Genomic DNA, 13,138 nt, shown 5'->3' with positions numbered 1-13,138 from the left:
GTGACGAATGTTTACAACAATCGCGGAAAAATATTCAAAATCAGCCAGAGGGTAATTTTGATGCATTGTTTGGAACAGGCCAATTAGAAACAGGGATTCAACAGGCGGAAGCCAAGTTTCCAGCGGGGTATTTTGATCAAGTACGCCTGTGTGCATTAAAAGCATGGGAGCGATTAACACCACCCATGGGAGCAGCCTCAGCCCCCATTCTCTCCCTGCAACAAGAACCTGATGAATCCCTCGCTAAATTCATTGCCAGGGTCCAGTCGAGTTTGGAAAGGAAGATTTATAATCCTGACGCTCGTTTTCTCCTTCTGCGATCCATAGTCTGGGATGGAATGCTTCCGCATTTTCGACAGGCCTGTATCACTCTTAAAAACGAACACCCAGATACTTGGATTCTAGCTCTTTTCAAGGACCTATGTTACAGGCCTATGCAGCTACCTTACATAAGCAAAAAGGAGCTTGCTTTCAGTGCGGTCGCCAAGGGCATTGGCGTAACCAATGTCCAGAAAATAGACTGCGACCCCGCCTCCAGTCAGGGCGACCCCACCTCCAGTCAGGGCGACCCCACCTCCAATCAGGGCAACCCCGCCTCCAGACAGGGGATCAGAGACCACGAATGCCTTGTCCCAGATGCCAGAAAGGATTTCACTGGAGGAGAGATTGTTGGTCAAGGTTCCATAGGAACGGCACGCCTCTGCCAAATGTAAACAGGGATTTAAACTAGGTATGGGGCTTCCCTTAGCCCCGCCCCCAAGAGGGAAGGAAGCAAGTCGCCCGCTTGGTGCTGTGCCCTTCTTCCACAAACAGAAGCCCAACTTGGGACCCAATCCATCGCTACACCCACCACGCCAAGTAACAATAACAGAGGGTGAGCAGAAGGAGGAACCCGCGGTATGTGGGAACTTCCAGCATAGAAATAAACGGCTGGAGCAAGAGAACAGCTCGAATTCAGAGCCTGAGATTTTATGGACCACCCCTGTTTTAGAAAGGGGTCACCCAACTATGACAGTAAAGATTGGTAATATTCCTTTTAAATGTTTGATTGACACGGGAGCAGATAAGACAATATTAAGACAAGCAGAGGTTCCCCAGAGTTGGGAACTCCTCCCAGGACCACGCTTACATGGTGTTGGAGGATTGACTCAGGCATTCCGCACACGAGATTCCCTTGTGTGGGAAGATCCAGAAGGGACTACCGGACGCTTTCAGCCTTTAATAGCTGATATAAGCACCAATTTATTGGGAAGAGACTTGCTGGAATCTTTAGATGTAGTGATATCCTCAGACACCTCTGCAGGACACCACACTCACTCCTGTGAGACTGCTAGACCCAACCAGCACCCCCAATACTAACTGCCACTGTTCGTAACAGAACTCCCCGCTTAGATTGGCTTTCTAATGAGCCTGTCTGGGTGGAACAGTGGCCTTTGCCTAGGGAGAAGCTAGAAATTTAAAAAAAAACTCGTCCAAGAGCAGTTATCTTTGGGACACATTCGTCATTCTCGGAGCCCATGGAATACTCCAGTCTTTGTAATTAAAAAGCGCTCAGGAAAATGGCACCTCCCCCAAGATCTTCGTGCAGTTAATAAAACCATGCAGGTTTGGGGCTCCCCCCAAAGGGGTTTGCCTCTTGCTTCCGCAATTCCCACAGGAATTCCAATCATAGCTATTGATATACAGGATTGTTTTTTCTCTATTCCCTTACACCCACAAGATTGTAAACGTTTTGCTTTCTCTGTTCCTTCTATTAATAATGCCAGCCCTGCCGATAGATTTGAATGGGTGGTACTGCCCCAGGGCATGGCTAATAGTCCTACTATTTGTCAAGAGGTTGTTAAATCTGCCCTTTTTCCATATATTCATAAGGGCCTTAAGGTTTTTCATTATATGGATGACGTGTTAATATGGGGAGAATTAGATACAGATCTCTCCGCCCTACGTGATTTTCTAATCCCTGCCTTAAAGAGAAGTGGACTTAATGTAGCTCCTGAGAAGATACAGCTAATCCCTCCAATATCTTTCTTAGGCTCAGAGATTTCCCTAACGCAGATTCGTCCTTTAAAACCTTGTGTTACTTTTCCTTCTAATCTCACTCTTGCTTCTTTACAAAGTTTTCTTGGAAATTTGAATTGGCTTAGGCAGTATCTTTATCTGCCTACGAGCTGCCTGCAACCACTGTTCGATCTGTTAAAAGGAAACAAACAGCCCTCCTCAAAGCGTATGTTAACCCCCGAAGCATCCTTGGCTCTGGAAAAAGTTAACCAGGCTCTCCAGGACATGCACCTCGTTCGATTCTCCCCCTCCTCTCCAGTAAATCTTCTAATCTTTAACTCCACCCCCACGGTAGTGGGGGCATTGTGGCAGAAACATGGCGTTCTCAAATGGCTTCATACGCCAGTAGGCGGAGCTCCAAGACTCCTTACCGAGATTGATGCCTTAGCATTTATGGTTCGCCAAGGAAGAAACAGATCGGTTCAGGTCTTAGGAAGGGAACCAGATTCAATCATTCTTCCCTTTTCTCTCACTGATACAGAATGGCTCATACGCCACCATTCTCGTTTTGCCATAAGTTTAATGGGTTTTCCAGGACAATTAGATAATCATTTTCCCTCTAATAATTTGATAGCTTCTTTACCTCTGTTGCCTCTACTAGTACCTAAACTTTTCTCTCGAGATCCCATCCCCTCTGCTCCTACAGTGTTCACTGATGGTGGAAAAAAGGGAGCTGCTGCCCTTATATATTATCCAGACCAGCAATACCCCAAACCTCTCTTTACTGAACTTCCTGATAATTCCCCTCAGTACAAAGAACTTTATGCTGTTTTCCTTGCATTAAAAGCTGTACCAGAATCCTTCAACCTTTTTTCTGACAGTGTGTATACTGTTAACTTACTTCCATGGCTTGCGCGATCTTATGTAAGAGTTGATGACAACCCACTTTCTCCTCTTTTAATTCAAATTGCCTCTATGCTCTGTTCTCGAACCCATCCACTGTATGTTCAGCACCTACATTCCCACAGCCCTCTTCCTGGTCCCCTGTCCGAAGGGAATGCTGCAGCTGACCGCCTTGCCTCCACAGGAATTCTCCTAGCCTCTGTCTCTAATCCTGCTGACTTTCATTCCCTAACCCATGTTAATCTTAAAGGTCTTCGAGCTCGATTTCCTGATATTCCGCTGCCACAGTTAAAACGTATTCTTGCTACATGTTCCTCCTGTGCAGGTCTAATCAAAACACCTGCTATTCAGACTCTAGGGGTTAATCCTCGGGGTTTAAAAGCCAACGCTCTTTGGCAAATTGATGTTACCCACATACCTAACTTTGGCAAACAAAAATATGTGTTCGTCTCAATTGATACCTTCTCTAAGTTGATGTGGGCTACAGCTCAGACTGGAGAAAACTCCAAAAAGCTTATAAGCCATATGCTCTCCTGTTTTGCTGTAATGGGCTTACCTCTTCAACTTAAAACGGATAATGGACCTGCTTTTACCAGCAAACAATTTAAAGATTTTTGTTCCCTCTGGAACATTACTCATACTACAGGCATTCCGTATAATCCACAGGGACAAGGCATTGTTGAGAGGGCCCATCAAACTCTTAAGGCTCAATTAAATAAAGAAAAAGGGGAAATGTACCCCCCTAATATCCAGCTGGCAAAAGCCTTAACTACATTAAATCTCTTTAATATTTACAAAAACTCAGACCAACCTCCTATAATTCTTCATTGGCAAACACCACCCACCCTCCCAGCTATTAAAGTCAAATGGAAAGACCCACTTGATAAAATTTGGAAAGGACCTGACCCCCTGTTGACTATGGGGAGGGGTTTTACATGTATTTTTCCACAAAATTACTCCAAGCCTGTTTGGGTTCCTGCCCGCCATGTCCGGCAATACCCACATGATGGCGCTGATATCCCTGAAGAACAAGAAACACTGCAAGAAGACTGGCTGCAAGAGGACTGGCTACAGGATGCACCCCAGGATCCATAATACAGCATGGCAGAATCAAAAAAAAAAAAATCTGATTCACAGAACTCTCCCCCCCCCCCGAATGAATGTCTTATGCTATGACTGGCCAGTTGTGTTTTGTGAGTGAGTGAATGAAAAAAAAAAAAATTGAGTGAGTTGAGTGACCAAAATTTTTGTATGACCCATTGTGCTCAGAGTACTCTGAAAGTTAACTGACTTTATATCAAACGGCTGGATGCAGCCATGGTTTCTGGAGACGTCCAGAAACAGTCCAAAAATTGTTCATTTCCCCTTTTGATTTCTTTTTTAAGTCTTGATATCAATATGAAATGTTTAGTCTTAAACTGTGTGAGTAAAGATGGTTCAACTATGACAGTAGTTCTAAATTCACATTTGAAATGATATATCTTATTTACAAGTTTTTCTCCTCCTGTGTGTTATAAACTATATGTTTAATATGCGTGTTTCAAGTTTGGTAAACATTAACTTGACAGTTAAATTGTAACTTCGAAGTTACATTTTTACGAGAAGAGGTAAAATCAATTCATTTAAGTAACTGAGTGTTTAAGGTAAAACTCTAAATATTCAATTTGACAATTCATCATCTCCTAAGGTAAAATACAAATTCTCTATACAGGACATTTTTGGAGGGCCCCCAAAAATGTCCTGTAAGCTATCTTGTGGAAATTAATCCACAACAAATTTGGCATCAATCTGATATTGTAAATGTACCAAAAAAAAAATTGCCACTAAAATGTGTTAACTTTAGTAACCTGAGTTTGCTTAAAAACCCAATGTAAAAATAGTTAAGAATCAATATGTGTGACTTAAATTCGGTATGAAAACTTTGCTATATAAAGACTACTACATGAGGTCACGTAAGATGACCTTTACACAAAATTATAAAGATACCTAAACCAGTTATAATCATTGAGTTATCAATTGTAGTAAACTTCTAATTTGTTACAAAGTTTTTTCATAAGTAATTGACTACAGCTATGACAAGCCTTCGCATAAAGAAGCATCTGCTCATATAGAATCCCCAGAAATCCATCTTGGACCCCTGACCTCTGACATCACCCACAATTACAGCCATCCCCCGAAACCCATGATGTGACCTGACACGATCTGGAGAACCTGATTCACAGACTCCAAAGGACAAGACTTTCCTACTGCCTTTCTCTCAACCATCGGTGTCTGCTCTTCCTGCTTCTGTTTCGCCCATCATGTTTTGGCGGTTCCAGGTCACTCTCTACAGAGAAGAAAAGTTCCGGTGGCCGTCCTCCTCCATCAAGATAGACGTGTGGCATTTATTTCCTGGCCGTTGACATTGGACTGATGCTTCTATAGAACTTGCTGGACACTCCTTTTATACTGCTGGACTTCTTGAAGAATGACTGTAGCAGTTCATAGAACTTACCGCCAGCTGACTCGGGATTTTGCAATGCCAGATCACCCCTCTAGCCCCTCGGCTTATCAGGCCCCCACTCCTCCACCCATCATGCTCACTCTGTCTCTTGCTACTCTTACTTATCCCTCCCTGTCTTGTGCTAGTTATTTTTGAAGACACTTACACACTATCATTCTGCTTTCTTCCCAACAGGTTTCCGTTCACCCCTACACTGCTATTCCCCTGACAGAGATGAAGCCTTTTACAGACATTGACCCAGTTATATATGGCCATTAAGTAAGAGGAAGATGTTGGGGAATTGTGAGGATATGGTTGAGCTTGGAAGGGCTTGAGCCTGAGGGGTGTGTCAATCCTGTTAGTCTCTCTCTCCACGGAGAGGTTGAGCAAGGAGGGACAGTAGAACCCCCAAAAAGGTGTGCCTCTTATCAGTCTCCCTGCCTCACAAAGTGCCCCACACTCCTGATACTATGGCAAAAAGTTAAAAAGAAAGGGGGAGATGTTGGGTAGTTGCCACCTCCCCCTGGCTTCTTCTTATCCATATGCCTATATAGGGATTTACTGATCCAAAGGTTTGGTCTATTTACATAAATCACTTTTACATAAAGCACTCCAGGGCATTGGTGGTTCAGTTATAGGATTCTCGCCTGTTCCGCCCCCTCCTTGTCACACTCTGATTTTCACCAGTCACTTTTCTCTCCACCCTCTCTATATCACATCCTGTTTCCACCCTACTTGGAGAGTATAAAAACAGCTGCTCTTCTGATTAAAGACACTTGGAAATTGCTTTCCGGCTCCGAGAGTTCCAGAGTGTATCTCCTGCGGAAGTTGGTGCAGCACGAGTTCCTGATCCCTCTCCCACACAGCAGCCTAGATCAGCTCCAGTTGAGTGATCTCCAACCCAGAGAGCACTAGCTCAGGAAGAAGTACCCTCAGGCTATCCCGGCACCTTAGCTATGTGCAAATATTTTGATAGTTTCTGTCTTTATTTTCATTGAACTCTCAAAACATTTTGATTTATTCCTTTATTTCCTCTTTGACCCAGTAGTTGTTAAGAAGTGTACTGTTGAGCTTCCACATTTTGGGACTATTACTTATCTTTGTTGATTGTTAAGTGTGAGTTTAATTCCACAGTGGTTTGAGAAGTTCCTTGGGATGATTTCAATGCTCTTGAATTTGCTGATGCTGTCTTTGTGGCCTAACATATGGTTTATCCTTGAGAATGTCCCATGTGGACTTGAGTAGAATGTGTATTCCAGTGTCCTGGCATGAAAGACTGAAAATTTCCTATAGTTCTAGTTTACCTATCTCCTCATTTAGCTCCCTTATGTCTTTATTGATTTTCTGCCTGGATGATCTGTCAAGTTGAGAGAGAGGGGTGTTGAAGGCCCCTACTATGACTGTGTTGCTGTTAATATATTGCTGTAGCTCTTTCAGTAGATGTTTGATGTATGTATATGGCTTCTCATTAGATGCATAGATGTTAAGAATTGTTAAGTCCTCTTTTTTAACTGAGCCACTGAACATTAAGTAGTGTCCATCCCTATCTTTTAAAATTTTATTTATTTTAAATTCTATCATGTCAGATATGAGAATAGTTGTTCCTGCCCTTTTATGTGGGACAGTAGCCTGTATAATAGTTTTCCATCCTTTCAGTTTGGGTCTGTGCTTGTCTTCTTGAGTTAGGTGGGTTTCCTGTAGATATCATATTGTTGGGTTGTGTTTTTTCTTATCCATCTTCCTATGCTGTGCCTTTTAATATGTGAATTCAGGCCATTGACATTTATTAATATTAAGGATTGACAATATTGTAATGCCCTTCTTGTAGAGTTTTAAAGTTTTCTGATATATGGAATATTTATGGTGGTCTGACTGTTTATAGGAGACCTTTCATAACTTCTTTCTGGTTAGGTTTGGTGATAGTTGATTCTTTCAACTGTTGATTGTCTGAGAAGGTTTTTATGCCTCCATCTAGTCTGAATGACAGTCTAACAGGATACAGTATTCTTGGTTGAAAGCCTTTCTCTCTGAGCACTTGATAGATATCTTGTCATTCTCTTCTGGCCTGTAGTTTTTGTGTGGAGAAGTAATCTGCTAATCTTATTGGTTTTCCTATGTAGATGACTCTTTGTTTTTCTCTTGCAGCCTTCAGGATCCATTCTTTATCCTTATTCCTTTCCATTCTAAATATGATGTGTCTTGGTGTCTTTAAGTCTGGGTTAATTCTGTTTGGGACCCTCTGGGCTTCTTGAACCTTCATATCTTTGATGGTATCTAGGCTAGAGAAGTTCTCAGCTATTAGGTCCTGAAGAATGCTTTCTTCCCCTCCCTCTCTTCCTTCCTCTGGTAAGCCAATAATGCGTATATTATTTCTTTTGAAGTCATCCATGGGTCTCTGTTGTTGTTTTCAATATCTCTTAACCTTTTTTTGAGATCTCTTACTTCTTTTTTAGTTATCTTTAATTCATCCTCGATCTTCCTCATTCTGTTTTCAGCCTCACTGATTCTATTCTCTCTCCCCTCTATTGTTTTCTGGAGTTCATCTATTTTGTTACCCTGTTCTTATACTGTTTAACTTGTTCAGCTAGCTGTGTTCTTAACTCAGCTATTTCATCTTTCAGCTCTCTAATAACCTTGAGATAATTAGTGTTTTCTCCCAGGGTCTCATTTGCTGTCTCTGCATTTTTGATGACAATTATTTCAAATTCTTTACTCACTCCTGTGATTATTTCCTTAACTAGTGTTGACCTAATTATTTTGTGCTTCACCCTTTGGGGGGCTTTTAGCGAGACTCTTGTCCTGGTTCATTTCTCCAATATTTCTTCTTGTTGGTTTAAGCATTTTATATATTATGTTATGAGGTCCCTCTCTCAGTACTTTTCAAATTACTGATCACTCTTGCCTGGATTGACTTGTGTCTAAGTAAGGTAATTAAAATGTTCACAGTTGTGGAAATTGATAACTGATTCAATATTATTTTAATCCCTGAGTTGGAGCTCAGTGTCTCAAAAGCCTTTTTGTTCCTTGGCTTCCCTGTAGGCTATGGGAGCCTGAGGGCTTTTAAACTATAAGTAGGCTTCTTAGCTTAATCACTGACTCCGGACCAAGAGATAAAGCAGGGTGGGCCAGAGATATTCCAGTTGTTATGCAAAGAGACTTTCACAGACTCACTGCTAGGCTACTGAGGTATAGATCTTCTCCTGAGTTTCCTAGTTAGTTCTCTGTCCCCTGGTGTAAGCACAGGGCCTCCCTGCAGCTGCTCCAGATTTTGAGGGCAGTAGCATTGGGGACTCACATTTGCATTTGGTGATTCTCATTCCTCTCCTCCCTTCAGCTGTCCCCTTGTTGGTGAAACAGACTGGAGGTGGTGTCTCAACTGGTAAACTGCTTGACTGTTAGCAGCCATTAATCTCTCCCTAGGCTTCTCTCTGTCCACTAGTCACACGTGTTTGCACTCACTGGTGATTTGGTGGGCTTCTGAAGTACTTCTAGTCCTGTCTTGTTGCAGTCCCTGGTGGTCTCCTTTGGTATTCCTAGTTGAATACCCAGGAGAGGAGAGCAAAGAAACACAGCTGCTGCTGCTGCTCTGTAGCCCCTTCTCCAGTCTTATCATCTCTTTTTGTCTTTGAACAATTGCTTGAAAGAAAGATATTTGATTAATTGCAAAGTGAAGGCAAATTTTCTTGTTCAAATTTCCTAGCACTTTTTAAAAAAATTTAAATGTCTCTCTTTATAAAATTCTGCAGATGATCCTTGAAAGCCAGTTTCTGTTAGGCAGAGCAAGTTATAAAAACATTTGAGACTTTGGGTACTGGTGCACTTGGTTGAATACACGTTACAATGCACAAGGACCAGGGTTCAAACCCCCAGCCTCCACCTGTAGGGGAAAAGCTTTGTGAGTGGTGAAGCACTGTTATAGATTTCTCTCTGTCTCTCTCCTTCTCTATCACTTTCTTCCTTCCTGATTTCTGGATGTCTCTCTTTAGTAAATAAAGAATTTAAAAAATTAAAAACATTTGACTTGAGTTGGAGAAACCTATAGTGCTCTTATGCATTACTCCTTTATTCTCACACTACTAATACACTCATGACACATTTACTAGCAGATGTTTGAAGGCTTTCCCCTATGCTGAGTAGTTCTTTACCACACTAGCTGGATGGCCCACCATCTGTCCCAACTGTGCCAGTACCTACCTAGAGAGAGTGTTAGAATGAACCCACAGCATCTGTTGCAACTACCCGTAATTCCTTCAGGCTTTACTAATTCATGTGAGCCTCCCAGATAACCCAGGGAAACAATGTAGATTTACAATTTTATTATGTGATTGAACATCCAGGTGAAGAGTTGGGACATAATACCCTCTGTGTGGTGTTGACATGCTTACCCAGAAGAAAGATGTTCAAACTTTCTACACTTGGGATTTAGTGAAAGCTTCCTCACCTTGGAATTAATGAACTCCATTCCATGCCCCCTACCCTCTCATAGGAAGATGGCATAAGGTCAGCTTTCTAATCATGACAGGTTATTCTCATGACTAGCTCCCATTCAGGTGTCACCAGGAGCCCAACCAGAGCCACCTAAATAGAGCAAAAAAGTCTTCTAACATTCATATCACTTAGGGACTTACAAGGGTTCCAGAAATACTCTGTCAGGGGTGGGGATCAAATGCCCAATATTATAACAAGAGATGTTACAAGTGCTTCTATCACTAGTATATCCTAGATTTTACTAACTCTGTGCCACAATCCAGGAAGATAGACAAATGGACATGTTCTATTAGCTTGTCCTTTATGTTTCAGTTTAGAAAGTTTAGTAAGAATTTGACCCCAGGGGCAAGGTGGTGGTGTACCCATTTTATTGTCTCTTTACCATGCATAAGAACTGGGGTTTCAGCCCTGGCTCCTCACTTGTGGTGGTGGTTACAGGGATGCTACATGAACAGTGAAGCAGGTCTTAAGTGCCTATCTTTCCATTCCCTCTGTATTTCCTTTTTTCCCTCTCAATTTCTCTCTGACCTATTAAATAAGAAATAAAAAGAAAGAAATAGATGGCTACCAAGCATGGTAGATTCACAGTGCTGGCACCAAGCTCCAGCAATAACCTTGATGGTAATTTAAAATAAAAATAGGATTTGAATCCACTTGATAGGGATAGGATAAACTCATCTTCATTTACTTAGAGAAATACAAGAAAATTAAACAATACTAAAAAGGAAGGACTGAAATTCACTGATCTTAAAAATTTAGTAGTACACTCAAAGTCAGTTTTTTTAGATTTACTATAAATGGTAGGAAGGGATATAATTTTAAGTCTACTAGTAACAAATTAAATACAACAATATTGACAGAAATTATAATGCTAAATATCTACAAAAGTTCATGTTTGTTAAAGCAGTTAGAAAATCTAAACAAGGAATTATCATTCTCATCACTCATTTGAAAAAAATGTGGAAGCTAATTTTAAGTCTAAAAAATTAGAATTTACTTTTGGAAATAAGATTCACCTCTTGTAGATGCAATGAACAAAATCAGTCCAAAAATTACTACACCCCCAAATACATCCACCTCATAGGAAAAAAACTGAAACCACCTGAAGAAATCTTATCAAGATTCTGAGAAGCAGTCAAAGACTTACAGCTAGCAGCCAAAGCCTGGTGATGAAAAGATCATCTTGAAGCGTATAGGGAAACTCAATGGAATTTTTATTTCTTCCTTAATCAGTTCTTTGGCATAGCTATGGTTTGGGTCTTAAAGTAGCAACATCCTGACAATTAGTTTCCTTTCTCAAACTGGAGGAAGCATAGTAGAAATTATTGGGTTATTGGAAAGGTCACAATACATTTTGCATGGAAAAACAGAAAGATACATCATGACTTTCCAAGAAACCCATTACTTAAAAACTAATGTGCGTATCTGCCATTACTTGTCTTAGAGATATCCAAAGTAATATTGCAAGGTGCTTGTTTTTATTTAACCACCCTCAGAACTCAGGCAAAGAATGGAGCAAACATAGTCCTTGAAACATGCACGGTGACTGCACACCTATGAATTTCTGGGTCAGGACATAACAGGTAGAGACATATATATGAGATTTAAGAACTGAGGGGAAATCTTTGAGTAACTACCACATTCAGAGGCAACACTATATATGGGAGATTTAGAAATCCACATGTATGTACAGGTAAGCTACGTAGCCCAAAAGTACTGAGAAGACTTTAGTTTTCACTTAAATATTAATTCAAGATTCAGATCAAGCCTATGGAAACTAAAGAGTTCTCCCAGCATAGATCTAATCTGCTAAATTCATAGTAAGAGCTCCTGGAATTCGAGGAACTCTATTAAAATATTAACTGAACACAGATACTTCAGTGATTGATTACACATAACAAGGAATCATCTTTCTCCAAAGTGGCTTAGGAAAATTAAATGGACTACTGTAGTATTCAAACTTCTAAAAAGTCTAAAGAAAGTAAATAATATGAATTCCAAAATTTTAAGCATTACAAATAGACAAATGCCAACTTAAAAATTATTACAAGGCACTAGAAACAGGAACATATGAGCCATTCAAAGATCAAAATAAATGAACACAAACCCACTAAAGAGGAAATCAGAAATCAGTCTTACTAGAAAAAGACTTTAAAATAGTTGTTTTAAATATGCACCAAAGATAAAGGAACTATGAACAAAGTGAAATCAGAAAAAAATATACACACTAAAGAATGTAGATAAAAAGATATGGACTATATCGAGAAAATTAATGGAAATTCTGAAATGAAAATTTAGAGGTGTTAAATAGCAGATTTGAATAACCCAACAAGCTTAAAGATAGAAAAACTGACTCTGAGAAACAGAAAACTGAATACAGCCTAAGGAACTTGTAGAAGAGTATTAAAGGGATTAACATATGCATCATAGAAATGGTACACAGGGTTCTAACTAGAATACTGCGAAATATAATGGGAGAGCAGGGCGAATGGTAGAATGCATGTCCTACCATGAGTCAGGCTGTTGGTTTTAAGCTCCAGTACCACATGTGATCACCATAGCACCTGAGGATGCTACAGTAATGGTAGAGCGATGTTGTGGTGTCTCCCTCTAAACCCTACTTTCTCATTTGTTCTCCTTTCTCAAAGAAAAAGAATGAAAATGTTGATCTAGAAGTAGTGTAGTTATGCTGGCTATGCTATTGGAATATAGAAAGGAATGAAGTGAGGGAGGGTGGGGAGATATAATGAATAGGGTGTTGAACGTCTTACCAAATTGGATAAAAATATGAATCTTGGATGGAGCTAGAAGGAATTATGTTAAGTGAGATAAGTCAGAAAGACAAAGACGAATATGGTATGATCCCACTCATAAATAGAAGCTGAGAAAGAAGACCAGAAAGGGAAACTCAAAGCAAATCTGATTGAGTTTGGAGTACGGCACCAAAGTAAAAATCTCTGGGTGGAGGGTGACGGTAAATGTTTAGCTTCTCTTGGGGGTAAGGGGTGATGGGTGGAGGGAGGGGAGGGGGACAGACCTTTGGTAGTGGTAATGATGTTAATATACACTCCTAATAACTTATAGTCTCACAAGTCACTGTTTAATTAATATGAGAGGGGGAAATGCATCAGATGTCTCAAACATTTGATGCATAAACTGTAGCTGAGTATATGTTCCTTCAAATTAGTAATCAGATTGAATCTTAACATTGGGCTCAAATTATTAATACATTTCTAATAATGATTTGTTCTTTGAAGTATTAAATCT

The sequence above is a fragment of the Erinaceus europaeus genome, chromosome 10 (genome assembly GCF_950295315.1).
Source record: "Erinaceus europaeus chromosome 10, mEriEur2.1, whole genome shotgun sequence".
Lineage (NCBI taxonomy): Eukaryota > Metazoa > Chordata > Mammalia > Eulipotyphla > Erinaceidae > Erinaceus > Erinaceus europaeus.
This window is presented reverse-complemented; position numbering follows the sequence as displayed.